The sequence below is a fragment of the Scyliorhinus canicula genome, chromosome 17 (assembly GCF_902713615.1).
Source record: "Scyliorhinus canicula chromosome 17, sScyCan1.1, whole genome shotgun sequence".
NCBI lineage: Eukaryota > Metazoa > Chordata > Chondrichthyes > Carcharhiniformes > Scyliorhinidae > Scyliorhinus > Scyliorhinus canicula.
In genome coordinates, this window is record NC_052162.1 from 53496297 (window position 1) to 53510430 (window position 14134).

Here is a 14134-nt window from a genome sequence, read left to right on the forward strand (position 1 = left end):
CCCACCATCACCTAGTCTCAAATTGGGAGAATTCCGCCCCGTATTTATACTTCTTCTGGCACAAGTGACCCTGTCTTACCCGTTAACCTGTATTCATTCATGTTTGAAATATCCGTGCACGAATAGCAGGCTAGTTAAGCATTGAATCCTAATCCTTACCAAAAATGAAGTCCACACATGGACATTTCCATTAGATATGGGTTAGGTGGATTGGCCATGCTAAATTGCCCGTAGTGTCCTAATAACAGTAAGGTTGGGGGGGCGGGGGGGGGGGGGGGGGGGGGGGTTGTTGTGTTACGGGTATAGGGTGGATATGTGGGTTTGAGTAGGGTGATCATGGCTCGGCACAACATTGAGGGCCGAAGGGCCTGTTCTGTGCTGTACTGTTCTATGTTCTATGTTCTATATTGCTGAATAGCAATCAGTGTGAGATTAATGTTATGGACTGGATTCACCATTTTTGAAACTAAGTGAAGAGGAATTGTGGCGCTGTACGGCAAAAAAATCGGAGACAATCCCTCACCAATCCTGTGACTGGGGACGGGTTAGTAGCCGCGCCGAGTAAAACACCCGGCTACCATGATATAAATGACTGGAGAATGGCCGTGTCTGTGGACGTGCATGCGCACAGCGATGACGTGCCTGCGCACAGCGATGACCTGCAGCGGTTGCGCTGCAAAACATGGCGCAGGGCATGCGCCCCAACCTACCAGGTAGTGCTCCCCTGGCCACCCCCCACCAGTTCCCCCAGCCTTCGCAGAAGCCCCCTCCCCCGGCTAGCAGCACGGTTCCTGCCCGACTATTGTGTCACTGGATTCCCGACTGCTGAAACCACACATCGACCGCACGGTCGTAAAATCTGCCCATCGGGGGTGAAGCATTCCAACCAGCGACGCGATAACTCCATTTTGGAGAGGGCGGAGGATACAAAACCTGCGTCAAGCAAGTGCTGCCCCCGATTTCGGCATCAGAAGGGATTCTCCACCTGATCGGCGATTACGAAATCGACGTCGGGGAACAATGAATCCCATCCCATATTTCCCTTCCCTAACTCAATTGCAGTTCCAGCTGACAGCAGATAAATTAGCATTGGACCTGCCTGGTTTGTAAGGGTCAGCTACCGACTCTTAATTCACTGACGCAAGTCTTCCATGTTCCTCTTTTAAAATGTTTGAAGTTTCATTTTTTGCAGGGTACCTTTATGTTCGGCACACTGTTCCTTTGTCATACTGAAACCAAGTGCAAAACTTGGTGCACTAGGCTGAAGTGTTCTGAAATTATTTTCTGATCAGAATTGCAACACTGACATGCAGGGCAAAGACAAAGTACTCCCACGATCATCAGATGAGATATTTCAAGGATAGTTTTGAATAAAATAATTTTAAAGGGCCACATTTTCTGGTAAAACGTCCACAAGAGTCAGGTTTGATGTGCTTTCTGAACTCTAAGCACGTTCATCTTGTATCTGTTGCTTGAGTTTATGCTGCATTTGATCTGGCAGTTGGTGCATTGTGACACACAGAAATTGTCTAGTATAATCAATGAGAGTTGGACAATGGGGGGGGGGGTTGATATATTTGGGAGAAATCGGGTCAGTTTTGAAGATTGCAATAATCAGATAAGCTGGAATGATCTGGAACAAATTTTTAGGGGGGAAATGGGACAGGTTGAAACTGATTGCAGACAGTTTGGGAGGATGGATGGAACCATACAGGGAGAATTAATAGCAACAGCAATTTAACAGCGCCAGAAAAACTAATAATAATAATCTTTATTCATGTCACAAGTAGGCTTACATTAGCACTGCAATGAAGTTACTGGGAAAATCCCCCAGTCGCCACACTCCGGCGCCTTTTGGGTACACGGAGGGAGAATTCAGCATGTCCAATTCATCCAGCGTCCAATTAACCTCACAAGCACGTCTTTCAGGACATGTGGGAAGAAACCGGAGCATCCGGAGGAAATCCACGCAGACATGGGGAGAACATGCAGACGCTGCACAGTGACCCAAGCGTGAATCGAACCAGGGACCCTGACGCTGTTAGCGACAGTGCTAACCACTGTGCTACCATGCCACCTGAAGAGGCTTTTACAAGAAATCCAATACCTGTCCCAATACCTGACCATCCAATAGCATGTAGAGAATTCTATATCGTCAATCCTGGACTAAGAAAGCTCAAATTTGTATTTTATTTGCCGCAGTCTGCTCTAAATAATAATAATTATCCTTATTATCACAAGTAAGCTTACATTAACACTACAATGAAATTACTGTGAAAAGCCCCTAGTCGCCACACGGGTATAGCGAGGGAGAATTCAGAATGTCCAAGGTATCTAGCAGCACGTCTTTCGGGACATGTGGGAGGAAACCAGAGTACCTGGGGGAAACCCACGCAGACACAGGGAGAACGTGAAGACTCCGCACCGATAGTGACCCAAGCCGGGAATCAAACCTGGGACCCTGGCACTGTGAAGCAACAGTGCTAATCACTGTGCTACCCGGCCGCCCATATAGGCAGCCAGTCCTATAGGGGCGAGACCATACTTGATCTCGAGACCCTTCTTCTGGCTGAGCCCTTGCACTGAATGTTGGCAAATTGTTTAGTTAACGAATGGGGAATGATAACCAAGCTCAATTCTGTTTTCATGCAATATTCACTTATACAAACGTTTTAACGGTGGCACCAGATTTGCACAGAACAACACCAGTACACCTATTTGATGCCATGGGCTTCACAGCTGGGGCTTCTGGCAGAGTGAGTTAAGAAATTCAAATCTTCACCAGCAAGTTTTGCTGCCTTCTGCAGTCAGATACCGGAGTCTGTCTCTGATAATACACAGTAATCGAAGCCATTCAGCATTCATCAAATAATAAAATGAAAGTGCAGAGAAGAATCATTCTCTCTATGTATAATAAAGGCAGTGAATGACTAATGCATTCGCAGAGATGTTTTTCACTGACGACTGCTGATCGAGGTTATTACTGAGCTTTATGTAGAAGCTTTGGACAGAAAGATATTAAGAGGCTTGTTCATTTGTCCTTTGGGTCTCTCTGTTTTATAGCAGATAATGGTTTGTGTAATTTTTAGTTGACACGTACTGCAGTCTCCTTCTCTGTCAGTGGATCATTTAACTATGTACTGCGAATGTGTTCTCCCTCACCCACATCCAAGCTCTCACTCCATATTCTGCTTCTCCCTGTCTATCTGGAGAATGCTTTTTGGCAAGTTACACCCTTTTCTGGACCTCTCAAACTCCCACAGATGGACGGGAAGCTGGTCACATTCCCGGCCTGTATAAACATTAGTGATTAATGCAAATGGAAAGAACAGTTTTTTTTAGGGATATTTTCCCCGCAGCTCTCTCTCTCACACACTATCTCTCTCGGTCACATGCACAGACACACTCATTTTGCAACAGCAGCCCTGAGCACCAAACGGAGTGAATGAGATCCATGAGCATTCTGGTTGTTAATAATTTTTCAGAAAGAGAGATAAGGCATTTTGTTTGAACTGTTGTCAGCATCTCAGATACGGATATCAAGGCATTCACAGTAAGTACTGATGTGAGACTTGTAAATGTCACGTTTTATTGTCTCAGAGGTTAATTTGATGAAGTCTGTTTCCTTTGAAGTTAACACTACTGCTAAAGCATTAATTTATGCTGCTGGATTTTGTTGGTGAAGGATGGTTACCATATTTATTCCAACATGCTATGTGAATTGCATTTGCACCTTTCTATAGTCAAATGTAAATAAGGTAACACTGTTCAGATAAGTTAACGGTGTAAAAGCCTTTCATTCTGAGGGTTTTTCACCAGTCTGATTTTGTTGGAAATAAAATTCTATGAAACTTATAGCCCCAGTGGGTATAGTTTTCAGTCTGTTTGTGCATGACAGAGCTATATTAAAATCTAGCGGAAACAGAAACAATTGTTGTACTAAAATGTTACGGTCTTAAATGCTTTACTGTTACCTACTCTCACACAGTGATCCTGATAAGCTAAGATTGCACTCTGCACAGCCCCCCCCCCCCCCCCCCCCCCCCCACACACACACTTTTCCATCAACTCTGGCTTCATTGACAGCATTATGATGTGATCAAAGGCTTCCATGGCAGTGTCATTGCAATTTTTATGTTAAAGGAGTCTGATAGAAGCATTAGGCTCCTCTGTTAGCTGCGCTGCCTGGAATAAATGCCCTTACATTTCAGCAATAAACAAGCGTAATATACTTGTGTAAATGTACTTTTGCAAATGCACTTGAAGATTAAGTGAGCCATTTGCATTAGAGTATACATGGGAGAGTTGAACTATGCTTTTGCTCTGATTATAACAAGTTTTCCACATTATTCCGCACAACCTAATATGACCAGAATCCAACAGCAACTTGCATTTATAAATGTAGGAAAATGACCCAAAGCATTTTAGTCACCCTGTTAAAAATAATAAAGAGAAAGAAGAGGGAGAGTCGGTCAATGTCAAATCAGTGAGAAAATTGGCAATGTGGAAGCTCGAACCTTGCTAAACAAGTGAGGTGGAGCTGCTGCTGCCTGAAGAGAGTGTCACCGTAGGTTTTCTCTTTTACGGCCAGAGCTGTTGGCATTAGTTACTGTTCTTTCTGGCAATGATATGTATGTGTGGCAGCAGTGTGACTTAATGTAATGGTGCTTTACTCCCACAATGGTCATTTTTCCTTTATCAATATGAAGTTCTCGACAGAGTCAGAGTGTCAGGAGAGTGATGCATTCAGATGACTTTGAAAAAGGCAATAAAATATTGGGTATATCGAGCAGCACAAAATGAAATCTGTAATTGCAACTCTCAAACAAATGGGAATATTACTGGTTCAGTCTGTAGTGTAAAGGGGACTGATGGTTCAGTACCATGAGCTCCAGCATATTATAGGATCACTTCAGATATTAGATTGAATTTGAATTTGTTTATTGTCACGTGTACCGAGGTACAGTGAAAAGTGTCTTTCTGCAAGCAGCTCAACAGATCATTAAGTACATGGGAAAAAAAGGGAATAAAAGAAAATACATAATAGGGCAATACAAGGTACACAATGCAACTCCATATGCACCGGCATTGGATGAAGCATACAGGGGTGTAGTGTTAATGAGGTCAGTCCATAAGAGGGTCATTTAGGAGTCTGGTAACAGCGGGGAAGAAGCTATGTTTGAGTCTGTTCGTGCAAGCTCTCAGATTTCTGTATCTCCTGTCCGATGGAAGAAGTTGGAAGAGTGAGTGAGCCGGGTGGGAGGGGTCTTTGATTGTGCTGCCTGCTTTCCCCCGGTAGCGGGAGGTGTAGATAGGGCCAATGGATGGGAGGCAGGTTCGTGTGATGGACTGGGCGGTGTTCAAGAATCTCTGAAGTTTCTTGCGGTCCTGGGCCAAGCAGTTGCCATACAAGGCTGTGATGCTGCCAGATAGGCTGCTTTCTATGGTGCATCTGTCAAAGTTGGTAAGAGTTGATGTGGACATGCCAAATTTCCTTAGTTTCCTGAGGAAGTACAGGAGATGTTGTGCTTTGTTGGTGGTAGCATCGACGCGGGTGGACCAGGACAGATTTTTGGAGATGTGCACCCCTAGGAATTTGAAACTGCTAACCATCTCCACCTCGGCCCCGTTGATGCTGACAGGCGTGTGTACAGTACTTTGCTTCCTAAAGTCAATGACCAGCTCTTTAGTTTTGCTGGCATCGAGGGAGAGATTGTTGTCGCTGCACCACTCCACTAGGTTCTCTATCTCCCTCCTGTATTCTGACTCGTCGTTATTCGAGATCCGACCCACTATGGACGTATGGTCAGAAAACTTGGAGATGGAGTTGGAACCAAATTTTGCCACGCAGTCATGTGTATACAGGGAGTAGAGTAGGGGGCTAAGTATACAGCCTTGTGCGGCCCTGGTATTGAGGAGGAGGTGTAGTTGTTCATTCTTACTGATTGTGGTCTGTTGTTCCAGTTGCAGAGTGGGGTGCCAAATCCTTGGTTTTGGAGCTTTGATATGAGCTTGGCTGGGATTATGGTGTTGAAGGCGGAGCTGTAGTCAATAAATAGGAGTCTCATGTCGGTCCTTGTTGCCGAGATGCTCTAGGGATGAGTGTAGGACCAGGGAAATAGCGTCTGCTGTGGACTGGTTGCGGTGGTATGCCAACTGCAGTGGATCAAGGCATTTTGGGAGTATGGAGGTGATGCGCTTCCTGACCAACCTCTCAAAACAGTTCATTATGACTGAAGTCAGGGCCACCGGCAGATTGTGATCTTTATCATATGTTGTTAAGATTAATATTCACTTCATAAATTAAGCTTCTTGTGCAGAAGAGTAGACTGAGTCTAAACTGTGGAAGGGGGTTTTAATAGCCAGAAGAACTACATGCTACTTTTATACTGAGGTCATGTGCAAACGATATTTGATATAATCTGACATGATACTTGATGTCGTGATGTGTTGCAGACAAGCGTATTATTGTAATCCTAAAAACCTTTTAAGGGGTTGTATATGTGATTGGGGGCTGATTTAGCCCAGTTGACTGGAGAGCTGGTTCATGGTGCAGGACAAGGTCAACAGTGCGGGTTCAATTCCTGTACCAGCTGAGGTTATTCATGAAGGCCCAGCCTCTCACCTGAGATGCAGTGATCTCAGGTCAAATCACTACCAGTCAGCTCTCCCCCTCAAAGGGGAAAGCAGCCTATGGTCATCTGGGACTATGGCAACTTTGCCTTAACTATGTGATTACTGGAGGGGGAGAGTTTTTGGATGTCCATTCTTGTCTGGCCACCCTTTTCTTTTTTGAAAAGACCCCTTGTGAAATCTGCAAAATTCTTCAACCATCAAAGTGTTTGGAACAAATACAAATAGAAGCTGCCCAACTTAATTTTTTCCCGTGGTTAACAGCCCATGCTTTAATAAGAAGTTCCGTGTCGACTTTGGTTGGAAAGGTAGAAAGCAAATGAAAATTAGTTTACGAGTGGGATTCATGGATCAGTATTAAGTTAACGGTTATCTATTGAAGGTGTGGTCTAAACTTTAAGATTGAGCTAACAATTTCAAAACATGATGGTGACCCCAAAGTGGATGAGAAGACGAATGAGGATTGTGAAATACTGAAGGAGAGTATGAAAGAGCTGGTAGGTTGAACAGGTAAATGAGAAGATGCCATTTAATGTAGGAAAATATGAAGTAATACTTTTAAAAATAAGAATAAAAAGAAGAAATATACACGGAGTGCTAATATTTTAATTTAGGACAAGAAGAGCAAAGGTATTTTAAATGTGCAAATACACACATCATTAAAGATAGCAGTGCAATTAAATAAGGCAGTCAAAAATTGAATCCTTGCTATTGTACCTCGGGCTTAGAGTGCAAGAAACTAACTTGTAGAAAACCACAGTTAGGCTACAGTTGGAATATTGCATGTTGTTTTGACAACGCAGTTTACAAAAGAATATTAAAGTAACCGAAATGGTGGCATGCAGATTCAGTAAGATATTGTTGGAGCAGATGGCTGAAGGTTATTAAAAGGCCGTAGATTTTAGAACTTTCATTTGGGCTGATAAAGATCATAAGGGCCATGATATAACAAGGTAGCTAATAATAAATTGCTTCCACTGGTTGATGAAAAGGTATTGAGAGCACACAGTTTAAGATAATCATAAATCAAATAAAGGGAATGTTGGAAAATTGTTTCATGCCAAGGAATGCTCTGCCATAAACCATTTCTGAAACAGAATCCATAAGATTTTGTGAAGGGAATTGACATACTTGTTTTATGGCCAAATGATATTTTTCCACAGTATCTATGACTATATAATTCTATCCACGTTTTGATTTTGATGACAAGCAGTAAGTAGTGAGAGAGTGTTAATGGTAAAGGTTGACAAAATATTGTTTGACTGCTCCATAACTCAGTGGATAAGTGTACCATAGCGTATAGTCCTAAACCTGGTCTCATGTTCAATCCCTGGAAGAGTGTAGAAATAGCTATCCTTCATTGGGACAGACTGAAGGGACTAGATGTAACCTCAGCACTTATGTGTGAGGAAGGGAACAATCAGACCAGAGGCTGCTATTCAATGCAGTACAACAAAGTGTATTTGGTTTTATCAGGCGAATGGAGGATTAGGTTTGTAACTTGCTGACTAGCACCACATCAGGGCTAAGAAAGAGGCAAGCATCAAATGCACATTGAGCCAATGAGTACAAGATAAGAAAAAAATACAAAGAAATTATGAGGGAAGTTTAAAAAAAGTTAGGAAAACAAAGAGAAACGATAAAATTAAATTAGAATCATACAATCCCTTCAGTGCAGAAGAAGGCCATTTGGCCCATCGAGTCTGCACCGAACCTTGGTGAGAGGACTCTGCCTAGGCCCAATCCCCCACCCTATCCCCGCAACCCCACCTAACCTTTTGGATGCCAAGGGGCAATTTAGCATAGCCAATCCACCTAACATGCACATCTTTGGACTGCGGAAGGAAACCGGAGCACCCGGAGGAAACCCACGCAGACACAAATTATAAAGGAACATATAACAAAATAGTAAATATTTTATAGGTATATTAATAAAAATGGAGGGATGGGGAAAGAATCATTAAGGAATAGAGAGGATAAAGCTACAGGTAGCAATAGACAAATGGCAGAATTATTAAATGATAATTTTACTTTGGTGTTTACCAGGAAAATAGAACAGGTAAACATGACATTTATCATGAGATGAATAAGGGCATTTGAAATAACAGGCATGTACTGAAGGTTCAAAAAAAAATCTTGGAGAAAGATAAAAAAGGCATTACTAGTTATATTTAATTATTCATTAGAAAGGGCAGCACGGTGGCGCAGTGGGTTAGCACGGCGCTGAGGTCCCAGGTTCGATCCCGGCTCTGGGTCGCTGTCTGTGTGGAGTTTGCACATTCTCCCCGTTTCTGCGTGGGTTTCGCCCCCACAACCCAAAAATGTGCAAGCTAGGTGGATTGGCCACTCTAAATTGCCCCTTAATTGGAAAAATGATTGGGTACACTAAATTTAAAAAAAAAATAAAAATTATTCATTAGAAAAAGAACAAAGTATAGTACAGCACAGGAACAGGCCCTTCAGCCCTCCAAGCCTGTGCCGACCATGCTGCTGATCTAACCGAAAACCTTCCACACTTCCAGGGTACTTATCCCTCTATTCCTATCCTGTTCATGTATTTGTCAAGACGCCCCTTAAACGTCACTATCATAGCTACTTCCACCACCTCCTCTGGCAGTAAGTTCCAGGCACCCACTAGCCTACCCTCTGTGTAAACATCTTCCCTCACACATCTCCTCTAAACTTTGCTCCTTGCACCTTAAACCTATGCCCCCTAGTAATTGCCTCTTCCACCCTGGGAAAAAAGCTTCTGATTATCCATTCTGTCTATGCTCCTCATAATGTTGTAGACTTCTATCATGCCGCCCCTCGACCTCTGTTGTTTCAGTGAGAACAAACCAAGTTTATCCAACCTCTCCTCATAACTAACCAAACTCTCCGCATAGTGTCAGAGGACAGGGGGATAGCTAATACAATTCCTAAATTTTAAAAGTGGAATAACACATGTATTTATAGCCCAGTCAGCCTAACATTAGTTGCAGTGGAAAACTGAAATCCTGACTAAAAGACAAACATCTAGAAATGAGAAATATCCTAATAAATAGTCAGCATGAATTTCAAAACGGAAAATTTTGCTGGACCAACCTTATTGAATATTTTGAGGATGTTATAGAAAGATTAGGTAATGCAGAAGATATAGGGCATGATTCAGTAATCAGTTTGTGCCTGGCTGGGATCCGGCGCAATGGGTGAATCACGCGAGAACCCCAAATCAGCTCTGTGCTGGGTCAATCACGGTCATTTGACTTGCTCTGCACAGCGTAATCTGGATTTCGCCCTCACTGGGCCGACGCAAACCTGCAAAGTCTCGCAAGCCATTAGAGATCCCGAGGTGGTCGGGGACAGGACAGGGTAGTATCCAAGCACTTTCCCTGATACCCAGGCACCTTGGCACTGGCAGTCTGGCAGTGCCACTCTGGCACTGACAGGGTCCCTGAGTGACACTGTCATGGTGCTAGGGACACTACCAGGGTGCCAAGCTATCAGTGTCAGGGTGCCCAGGTGCCAGATTGGCATTGCCAGGGTTTGGGGTGAGGGGTTGGTTCCTGGGTGACAGGGGTATCCACTGCGGTCGTGGCTGATGGCGCCTATCTGGAGGCCACAGACCAGCGCGGAGGCCCTCTTCATTGATGCCCATGCCGCGATTAGTGGCGTGATCGAACGGTACATCGGCATCCTGAAGATGTATTTCAGGTGCCTGGACCTCTCTAGAGGGGTGCTCCAGTATAGCCCTAGGTGTCCTGTAGTGTCCTGTTGCGACCTCCACACCATCACGCAGCAGACGGGCATCATTCTTGAGGAGGGGGATGAATGCTAAGCCTCATTCGACAAGGAAGATGCGGTGGGGGCCAGGAGGCAGGACCTCGAGCCAGGGCAGGCACAGGAGGGCGCACAATGCACAATGTGTGAGCCAGGCTGGCATGCATGGGACGCCCTGATTGCTTCCAGGTTCACCGATTAGGGGGCCTGGCTGACGGCACAAACATCCCATTTTTGGATTGGGAATGGATTTAATTTAGTGTCACGTGTACCGATTTATAGAGTAAAGTATTGTTCTGCGTACAGTCCAGACAGATTGTTCCACAGATGAAAAATAACATAGGACATACCATAAATACACAATGTAAATACAAAGACGCAGACATCCAGTGAAGCATACGGAGTGTAGTACTACTCAGTAGAGAAGATGTGTGAAGAGAGCAGTTCAATCCTTAAGAGGGTCATTCAGAAGTCTGATAACAGCAGGGACGAAGCTGTTTTTGAACCTTAGTGTGTTCTCAGACTTTTGTATCTTCTGCCCGATGGAAGAGGTTGGAAGAGAGAATAACCCTGAGAAATAGACAGAGTCAATGGATGGGAGGCAGGTTCATGTGATGGACTGGGTTGTGTTCACGACTTCCTGTAGTTTCTTATGGTCTTGGGCTGAGCAGGTGCCATCTCAGGCTGTGATGCAGCCAGATAGGATGCTTTCTACCGTGCATTTTTGGCACCGATATGATGGTGGTCTTCTTGAAGCAGATAGAAACCTCGGAACGGAGTAGTGAGAGGTTGAAGTTGTCCACGAACACAATCGTCAGTTGGTCCGTGCAGGACCATGGTGGCTGGTATGGGTGCTGGCATGTGGTGCAGTGTGGGGAGCGTGCACAATGCCAGTGGGTGGGGTTTGGTCGACCTCCAGGTGGGTGGGGGTGTTTGTGGGTGTTTGGGACAGGGAATGGTGCCAGAGGCATGGTGATGCCTACTCACCCTGACCGCCCTGAGGAGGCTGTGCAGCTTCTTTTCACGCTGCTGGCTGACCCTGGTGGTGGGGCCCAGTATGCTCATGGCCTCTGCCACCTGAGCCCAGGCCCGTTGTACGGCGATGGGTGGCAGCCTCCTTCCAAAACCCGAGGAACAGGGCTCCTCCATGCAGTCCTGCGGGGTCTCCAGCTCTGTGTCCGCAAACCAGGGTGCCGTTCTTCGTGCTGTCATCTTGTTGGCTGGGATGAGTGTGTGTGGGAAATGGAGTGCTGACATGCGGCTGCAGCTTGTCAGCCTCTCGAGTGGCAATCCTGACCTCAGCGAATTGGAAGTTATTTTTCATTGGAACTGATCGTGTTCCACGTGGCGCCTGTGCCAGCCCATTAATGGATCATGAATTTCTCCCAATTTAGTTATCGTGGAAGTCCACTGATTCAATCCCAGCGTCAACACTTGGCTCCTGAAGCGGAGAGCCCTGCCCACAATTTCTCAATGTGTGGTTGACACCAAATTGAGAGGAATACTCCATATCGAGGGGGCTGCAATAGATTAATAAGCTTGCAGGATGGACAATTAATTGGGAAATGAAGTTCATCACAGATAAATGTGAGTAGTATATTTTAACAAGAAGAATAGGAAAGTTACATATATTGAAGCTGGAAATCTATGTGGAGTGGAGGGATTCGGGTACAAATATATCTATGGCTAAACGTTGCGCCACAGATTAACAAAGCCATAAAAATAAAAGCAAGCTATATTATAAAAATGGGCATAGAGGCACTGGAGAAAATGGAGAGAAGATTTACAGGAATGATGCAAGAAATGCATGTGTCTACATATCACAAAGGGTTGGGTCACCTTGGCTTTTGCAAAAAGAAAGCTGAGGGACGATGTAAAAGGGGTTTTGATCGAGTGGGTACAGAAAGAATAATTTCTCTTTTGGAGACGAGCATAACTAGAGGCCGTCAATATAAGTGACTCACCAAGAAATCGAATGGGGTATTCAGAAGAAAATTATTCACGCGAAGAATTTTAAGAATGTGTAACACGCTAGCACAGGATGTGGTTGAAGCAAATAGTGTAGATGCATTGAAGGGGAAGCCAGACAACCACTTGAGAAGGGAATAGATGGTTAAAATGGTTGATTTAGATGGGAAAAGGTGGATGGGGCATTAACACTTGCATGGACTGGTTGGGTCAAATGACCTGTTTCTATGCTGTATATCATAAGTAATATAAGAAATGGCTATCTGCTGATTGCTTGTAGAAGCATGCCCCAGCTATGTTAGCACCTTTAAAAATGGGAGCAGAAACTACACAACATTAAAAAATTTAACCATCGAGACATAGTTTGAAAATGAAACAGATGTAGTGAATTAAAATCTTGATTCTTTTGTTTGCTTCTGTTCTCCATAGCTGCCCCTTAAATATTTATTATTTTGTCTGGCAAAGTGAATTGTTTGAGAGAAGTTGTTGAGCCTCAGCATTATTCAAAGCCTAAATTCACATCAGTGGAGCAAAAATACACAAAGTGAACGTTTCATTTTATCTGGGCAAATCGACTCATCAAGCAAGTTTGGTTCACTTGTTGATGTTGAACTCTGGGTCTTTCTGTGTCGTGTTTCATGTGGTCAGTCGCCTAGTCTGTTTACCATAGTTTGAGGCAACAATGATGTCACCTATAACTTAAAGGTTAGCTTTCTCTCTTGTACGTAAGTGGAATTTATTTGGTGGCAAGTCACTGATATGTCAAGACAGAGTGATGAGAAAAAAGAAACAAGCTGTCTGACCTGATGGCAAAGTTAAACCCTATACCCATAAATCCTGTGCTGTAATAGATCTATATTTTAAACCTCAATTGTACCTCTCCATGAAAGATCACAGCAGGTGAGGGCTTCGTTAGTATGCAAAAATATGACGCAAATAGGACCCAATGTGATTTTAATGCATAGTCACACTGAGCACCAGAACCACTGATCTGGCACCAAATAGCATCAGATTTACAAAATATATTGTGGTTTTCCAGGAAGACCATGAGCGCGATTCTCTGATCCTGAGGCTAAGTGTTGAAGCTGTCGTAAACGCCCCCCCCTATAGGGGGCCAGCACGCCGCTCCAGCTGTCGATGCCAGTGTCAAATGGGCGCCGCGGGTCTGCGCATGCGCACTGCGACAGGCGCCAATGAGCAGTGTGACTGGCACCAATGTGCACATGCGCAGTGGCTCCCTTACCCGTGCCGACCCCGATGCAACATGGTGTAGGGCTACAGGGGCCGGCACGGAGCAAAAGAGGCCCCCAGCCCGACAGGCCGGCCGACCGATCGGTAGGCCCCGATGGCGGGCCAGGCCATAGCGGAGGCCCCCCCCCCCCCCCCCCGGGATCGGACCCCCCCCCCCCCCCCATCGGAACTCCCCCTCCCCTACCAGGCCGCCTCCGGATGCATGCACACTGAGGTGCCGCCGGGCAACACCACACGTGGATGGCGCCGGCGGGACTCGGATTTCAGCCCATCCCGGGCGGAGAATCGCCGGGGGAGCCTGGTAGAGCGGCCCCCGAATGGCGCTGCGCCGACTGCGCCGGCATCAATGGCGCAGATTCGCCGCTCTCCAGAGTATCGGTGACCGGCGTCAGGGTGACGTCGCGCGATTTGCGCCCGCCCCAGCGATTCTCCCGCCCGGCCTGGGCTGAGAGAATCCCGCCCCGATATTTGGAAAATATATTTTTCTAATTGAAACAAATATTTATCTATTCACAGATAATAA

The 14134-nt window shown here is 45.2% G+C and overlaps 1 protein-coding gene across 3 annotated transcripts in view; it reads left to right on the top strand.

Annotated features, from left to right (window-relative positions):
- arhgap36 (Rho GTPase activating protein 36) overlaps positions 1-14134 on the top strand; it is a 312849-nt gene that overhangs the window by 154145 nt on the left and 144570 nt on the right. Inside the window, exon 1 of one of the 3 annotated variants that reach the window (XM_038775245.1) lies at positions 3087-3553. The exons of the other annotated variants lie outside the window; for them this stretch is intronic. The gene's annotated coding sequence lies outside the window, so the exon portion shown is untranslated. Of the gene's footprint in view, positions 1-3086; positions 3554-14134 lie in introns of those variants that run through there. 3 annotated transcript variants of the gene reach the window in all.